The sequence below is a fragment of the Physella acuta genome, unplaced genomic scaffold, assembly GCF_028476545.2.
Source record: "Physella acuta isolate Inbredline_101_S28 unplaced genomic scaffold, ASM2847654v3 ptg001835l, whole genome shotgun sequence".
NCBI lineage: Eukaryota > Metazoa > Mollusca > Gastropoda > Physidae > Physella > Physella acuta.
Window position 1 is genome coordinate 9,552 of NW_026733344.1, and position 8,276 is coordinate 17,827.

Sequence of the window (8,276 nt, forward strand, 5' to 3'; positions counted from 1 at the left end):
GAGTAAGGTACGCTTAAACACCGTAATGGGGGGGGGGGAAGCACAGCAGCACAATTAATCGTGAACAAAATGTGGATTGAAAATGATTGACTTAGGGGCTGTCCTTAATTGACATCATAATTCTAGGGAGGGGGGGGGGAGTAAAAAAAAGTCGTCATAACAATCGGGACCATATTTATGGATGACCCCTGAAACATATGCATATTACAAAACGTCTAATTTCAATTGTTTGTAAACCTGAATACTTAAATAATTTATTTAATGGCGATTCAATGTTTTGCAGGGAGCTGTGAGTGCTCTGGGGGGGGGGGGGGGGGGGGGCTTAAAATTACACACGCCGACCACATGAGTTCACTAGTTGTGAATGAGAATTAGAAATCCACTCCAATCTTCCTGTGGTGGTTAATAACCATGTCTTCGTGATAACACTGCTGTGGACGTCCATGTTATACTTGCAGATTAAACATTTGCTAAATTGATAAACATATACAAAACACAAAGTAATACTACAACTACAATGGTTATAAAACGCAAGTAACTATATTCGCAAAATTATTACTGTAAAAACTAAGACTCTTTTTAATCAAACTAAAACACTACAATATCATCACTTAGTATTCTTCAGTCTAAATTAAATCAGTATTTTAAAATACGTCATATCTTTTTGTAAACATTCATCACTTTTAGCGTTTAACAATTTAAACGCGCAAGAAAGCAATGTTCTGTTGGGTTGGTTTTCTCGGCCCGTACAGGAAGTGTGACATCTTCTGCTTCAGCCACTCGTAGATCGTTATCTTCTTTGTGACGGTCACGTGGACGCGGGTCTGGGGGAGAGACTTCTTGTAGATGATGTTAGCCCGTGGGGTGGAGTTCACGGGGTTACGGCTAGCCCGTGGGGTGGAGCTCTTGGAGTTCCCGAGGAACCGTTCCACTGAGTCCATCATCGGCATGTAGCAGCAGACGAGAGAACCTACCACGACGAGGATCAGGGCTAAAATAATGGCGGGGACGAACCAGATAACGATGTAAAAATCGTGCCATGGTTTAGCTGTTGTTGTCATCGTCGTAGTTCTGTTGCAGAGGGGATTTGGTGTCGCTCCTTCTCGCGGTGCGCAATCCTTGCACATGATGTTGGTGTGCAGAGGTTCGTCCATGTATTCGCCATCCGCACATGGTTTACAGAGGACTATGTCGCCTACTGTGAAAAGATCAGCGGCGTATTCGTTCTCTTTACAACCGGCGTATCGCTTTACGCCTTCATGGACGCTGGGGTTAGCGTACCCTACGGCTAAGACAGCCAGAAATGTAAACACAATCACGTGATGTGTATTCATTGTACTCATGATGTTCACAATCCAGAATTTAAGAACTGTAAATACAACAGTGTGTGAAATGATTGTTAGCACTGTAATGAAAGTTATTATTCCAATGATAATGTGTGTAAGAAAATGTTTGATTCGTTGTTGTTTGCCAGTGTCCTTTAACTAGTTTACTTTTTTCTTTGGGATCTCTGAAAATAAAAAAAATAAAAAAACTGTTGCATTATTCTCAATATAACAAATCGTGAAAACCATAAAGAATGATCATTATAACATTAATGTGTTATTTCATTCTTTCGTTCGTGTTAAATCGCTGAATCTTCACAAAAAAAATGACGACTTTCAATGAGAAAAAGGAATTTTCCTAAAAATATTACTCGGATGAAAAAATTATAGATCTCTTGCGAAAACGGGAATATCATTTTAAAGATAGTTGTTTCTTAGAAAACAGTTTATATGATAAATGTATGTCATAAATGCTGCATTGTTCATCCTTTTTCTTTGTTGTTGTTGTTTCTTGTTTATTACTCATTCGACATCAGGGATTTTCCGTTTTTGATTTCCAAGAATATTTTTAGTTCCGGGAAATACCTATAACCACCAAGCCTTATATCATTTACCAACCCTCTCCACCTCCCTCACCTCCTTCTATAACACAACGGACCACCACAAATTAAAGAACAAAAGAACCGCTGATACCGCAGTGTAAATTATACAATTGCTAATTAAATATAGAGCTGAAGACCATTCTCTAACCAGCGGAAAAATGTCGGACCTAGTACAATAGCTCTGTACCCCACCCCACTAGATGCCCCCCTCCTGTGTTTCTTTCAAGCATCAAATTTCCGGGGAGAAGGGCCAAACACTGCGGCAGTAAATGACGTAACTGCACCCCCTCCCCCCCCCCCCCCCTCCCAACATACATTACCAGCCGAGTAAATATAATAATCTTCTATTTAAAAATGTGACATAATGTTTTAGAACCGAAGTGAAGTTTTCCTATACGACCAGCATTGTCTTTACAACAGTTTTAAACTTCGACAACCCAATAAATCGATTAAATTTGCTCTTATCAACGTGTTTACAGTCAAACACTCCAATTTTTAAAGCCATTAAACGTACAACGTTATATTGTATTATTTGTTTATATTTCTCTGTTAACTTTTTGGTTGTGAAGATAAAATAGCTTGAGGGAGGGGGTGGTGTTTCCTCAGGGGGATCAATATCCCCTCCCCCAATAAACAAAAAAAAATTGTTTCATTTCATATCTACCATTTCATAATATTCATTTAAATTACTGTTTTTTTTTATTACATTGATATCCACTCCCACATATAGGCCTACACTTGGATATAAAAAGATATCAAAATAGAACTGAGTTATTTATAATTTAAGAATTCGCTACCCTGAAAAGAATTGCAATAAGTTTATTTTTAGTATGCTGGTATTTACATCGTTACAAAATCCGGTTAATGCAGGCCTGAACATTAATTAGGATTAGGTTCAGTGACTCAGAATCGTTTTGGTACGCATGACTAGCTCATGATTCTGTCACATAACATGTATGTGTACTAGTCAAATATTTCTACAAGATACATCATATAAAGGCTAAAACAGCTGTAAAAATTGGACCAATTGTTACGTCATCGTCTTTCAGTGCTTTCTGTCACATCTTATATATATATATATATATATATATATATATATATATATATATATATATATATATATATATATGGAAGTTGAGATGCCTGGTTATAAAGAGGTCTGGGATTCTGGGATGAACTTTAAATGTCTACTCTACAAATTAAAAAAAATAAAGTTTCAGCTATTGATTTTGTAAACAAAAGACTAATATCAAATCGATTGATCTTTCCGAGAAAACAGGTGATTAATTTACAATTTTAAGGTCATTTGCACAGCTGCATATCTATTCTATTTCAATTTTTTTGTGTTATTTGACGTCCACAAAGTTTTTCATGTGATAGCCGACAAAACGCTAGGGGGCGTCGTAACTTTGAAATTTGGCAACTGAACAAAACTGTAAGCAGGGGGTCACGTGATTTTTGGCATGCACTTCACGTACAAAGACGTCAAAGTTGGCAAGCTCAATTCAAAAGCTGGTCAATACTCTCAATAGTTAAATACAGCCAACCATAGAAAATGTGTGCGTGGAACAAAATGGTAGGATAAGACAACCTTAGTGTTCAGTATATCTGTATCCTATTACATCACGTGATTAGGTTCTAGTTCAGTATTTCAGTACCCTGTTACATTGTGCGATTGGATTCCAACGAATGCCCTTTTGACCTTGGTTTAAATCCTTTCAAGGGTGGTTAATTCTTTGGCGTGTGTATGTGTGTGTTTGTGTATGTGTGTGTATGTAGGCCTAAGTGTGTATGTTGTGAAAAAATCTTATCTTAAAATCTATTCCTGAGTCTCGTGTCATATATGTTTTCCTGTTGTTAAATTTTTTAATGCTTATCTACATTTGGTTCACCTGAATTATACGGAGGAAGGAGTCAGACAATAGAGGGGGTGGGGAAGAGGGGGGGGGGGGGGTATTGTACAATAAGAACCGAATTTTGGCCTTTATTTGTTTTTTTGCTAGGTTTAATAGTGGTATATCTCCAGGATAATATAACTTTATTAAAATCAATAGTAATGAAAGTAAACATATTAATATTGTATCGGTGTAAGAAGCATCGCTTTAAATATTGGTGTTAGTGTTGTATGTTTTAATCTTTAATACAAACGCACTTATTGATGAATGCAATCAAGTAAATACTAATGCATATAGTGATACATCTGTCATATATATATATATATATATATATATATATATATATATATATATATATATATATATATATATATATATATATATATATATATATATATATATATATATATATATATATATATATATATATATCCAAACCTATTTGAAATTAAAACAAGTACATTGCTACTGAAAAAACCCAAATTTATACACTGTGTACGTTAATTTAAATTGAAAATATTTAACAAAGAAAAATGTAAACAAAGGTACCTGGCCATGCGAACAATCTTGAGCATCATATACACCAAGCTTAATGTGCAGTTAGGTGGGTCTGTCAACTGAAACTAAGATAAGGCACGGGTCAGTTTCAACACAAATATGTCAGTGAAATTTTAAAACCTGAAATTTAACACGTTCGTGATACGATCATACGAAGTTCTTCATTCTTTGCTCTTTTCGCGGTTATGTTGAAAATTTAAAATTTTAGGTTACGTGTTGAATTATGCTAATAATATTATATTACATCACCAACGCGCTTTCTTTAAAAACATAATGTAATTTACAAAATTAAAATGAAAAATGTTTACCTGCAATAGCTGCTACAGTGTTTGTTTACCTTTTTGACTTCGATTACAATTTTCTGTGAAAATAGTCTCCCTTCTAAAATATTATTATCTCCCTTCTCGTCCTGCTTTAAAAAGAACATAAGTCTGCTTTAACTCTACACCGCTATGGCTTACGTTTATATCCGCTGTTCAAACCGTGTCTTACGTTGTTACCAGGAATTCCCGCACAAAACGTCAAACTGTGTTCAGCTAAAGTAGTGACTGTGGGTTTTCCCGATACATGATTATAGTTTTATTTAAAGTAATTTGCTCAGCGGCTAGATCCACACAGCGTTTATGAATACTTTGCTAATGAAATAATATTGTGTTTTAAAATTTGAATGATTTAACCAATAAATGAATATGATAGCAGACTTGAGAACACGTGACACCAAAATCACACGCACCTCTGTGCTAAAGGCGGATCATTTTTTAAAGCATCGGCTAACATTTGATGTAGTGATATTTTTACAAGCTTTTATTTAACTCACTTCCTCTGTCGTCGGTCTGTCGTCAGTCTAGACGGAAACGCAGGAGTGAAAATTCGGAAACTTCTACTTGACCGACACGATTCACAGTTGGCACGTGGGTCAAGACATGAAGACAATGCAATCTGAAACTAAATTTGACTTAATTGGATGCCTAATTAATTTTTTATGGATTAATTAAAATTTGGACCGAATTAGTAGGCATGTCTAGCCAACCACACCACACGCGTCATCACCTTCATTCAATAGCTGTGCCATCACGTAATGGCTGCGTTCAAAAACCATTGCGCGCCTACTGAACGTGATGATCAGTAGGCGCGCAAAGGTTTTTAGTCATTTAACTCTATTGTAAATAAAACATGTAAAGTACTGAAAAAAAATTCATAAAAAACGTTTTAATAACAAGCTTTTATGTAACGATGCACTAAAAAGTAGAAAATAAATTATAGACTACTATTTAAATAACTATAAAGAAAAGCGTGGGTGTCTTCCTTAACATTAGTAAAGGTATCCAATAGATACTAAAGTGACCCACGCTTTTCTTTATAGTTATTTAAATAGTAGTCTATAATTTATTTTCTACTTTTTAGTGCATCGTTACATAAAAGCTTGTTATTAAAACGTTTTTTATGAATTTTTTTTTTTAAAACACACAACTGGAACTAATTTATCACATTTTAAAGCAAACCACATGAACTCATAAGTGACACTTTTAAGAATACTGTCTGAGCTTAAAGTCAGTAACAGTGATGTCACAATATAACATTTTAAAAATACTTTAAAAAAAATTAATATTAGATCTATAATCTATATATATAATTCTCTTCTTGGATACGCTAGAAAACACCAAGCTGTAAGCGCGCCTAGCAACTCCCTCGCTTCCTCTCTAGGCATATCCCTACCACCCCCACCCCCACATGGTCTGGTGAGCTGTGGTTCACGCTAAATGTTTACAATCGTTAGAACTTGTTAAAACTTTTATTTTTACACATGACACTTGGCCGATAAAAATTTCTTAGCGTTTTAACACTAACAGAGATTTAAAATAAAGTTTACACGAGCTTTTTGCCTTGAATAAAAATTTTGAACTGTGGAGCCGACACAGGGTATTGAACGTACCGGTTACACTTGCCAAATATATGTCACTAGCAAAAATAACTTTCTTTTGTTGCATATAGGATTCGACTATGTCTGATCTTAAGTGTTCATTTTAAAGCACACTTGTAGTGTTATTTTAGTTTTTTCAATAAATGAGGCTCAGTTACTTACCTAATCTCCACACTAATTCTCGTGACACTTGTGCACAACACTCACCCTCGCCCAAGTAACACACTTAAATCTCATCCGTAAACCCTCATCCCCGCACCCCTTCACCACAGTTGTGTTACGTCCCTTGCTTAAGTCCGTTTAATTTTAGCTCAGGTTTTTTCCTGCATGAGTATCACACACTTACAAAGCATCAGCACGTCTAGATGCAGGTAAGTTCAATATAAACATCACACACAATACACTAGCACATCTGTCTGTGGTTTTCTACACCTGTATGCAGGTTCCTTCAGTATCAACATCACACACTTACAACACACTAGCACACCTGTATGTATGCATGTTCCTTCAATATAAACATCACACACATACAACACACTAGCACGTCTAGATGCAGGTTCCTTCAGTATCAAATCACTCACTTACAACACACTAGCACATCTGTTGCATGGTCCTTCAATATAAACATCACACACATACAACACACTAGCACGTCTAGATGCAGGTTCCTTCAGTATCAAATCACTCACTTACAACACACTAGCACATCTGTTGCATGGTCCTTCAATATAAACATCACACACTTACAACACACTAGCACATCTTTATGCGGTTTTCTTCAATGATCTGTCAAACGATATGAACTGTTTTCACTCGTATGCTATAACATGTGCAAACTCAACACTAATCCCTTTCAAACGTTGATAATGATATTATGTGGGAGAGTTAGTTTTTAAGGTAGCAAAAGATAAGCGCACTTAGTTGGTTTAGCGAAGGGTGCAGTTGAACAAGTTTATATCGAGTTGCTGTTACATTATTTAATTTATATTAAAAACTTTTTATTAAAATACTTTTTTTTTCGGGTAGATTTCAAATTATAAAACCCATGCATCAAAACAAAACAAAAATTGTGCTTTTTTTCAATACAACTAGATATAGCTATTTTTAGAAACCGAATTGTCCATAATAGTTTTTTTAGAAACTATGCTACATCATATTCTAACAATGTTATCGGATTTTCTCAAAATGTTTTTTTGATTTTTTTAAAGTATCCTTTTGTGTTATTTTTATACAAGTTAAAATAGTTTGTTGCATCTTCTTATAAGAAAGGACTCTGGGGTTTTGTGACAATTTAAAAAAAAACAGATGTGAGATAAGAGCTTACGTGCACTGGGTAAATGTAACACTGAGTTCGACTAAATTGGAAAAATAAAATCAGCCTTCTTTCATGTTTTTTACTACCCTAGTACTCAACGAATTTCTTTTAAAATAGAATAGCCAAGGGATTGCACACATAGTGTATAACAAAAAAAAAAAAAAAAACCGAAATCAACAACACTAGGAAAGGTTAGACCCACCAATTCATCTTTTTATAACATTTCTACAAACCACAACTGTTTTAACATATAAAAAATATAGAGTGCAGCTAGGCCCTAGGTTCACTTAAAAATTCAGGGGGAAGACGCTGGTTAAAGAAGCCTATTATATATATATGTATATGTATGTATATATATATATATATATATATATATATATATATATATATATATATATATATATATATATATATATATATATATATATATATACATATTTTTTTTTTCGTCCGGAGGGATGTAGTCGTGCTCCTGAGGTTACAGTATGTCTGAAAGAAACTCTTGAGCACGAATTATTAAACACGACAGACAGAAAAAATAATGCTCGAGAAAAAGAATTAACTCAAAACACATTTTTTCCATAGGTTTGGACAAACATTTTCCGATGCATCTTCCTGCAAACCATAGATCTATATTTTAGCCTTTGCTTAATTTAAAAA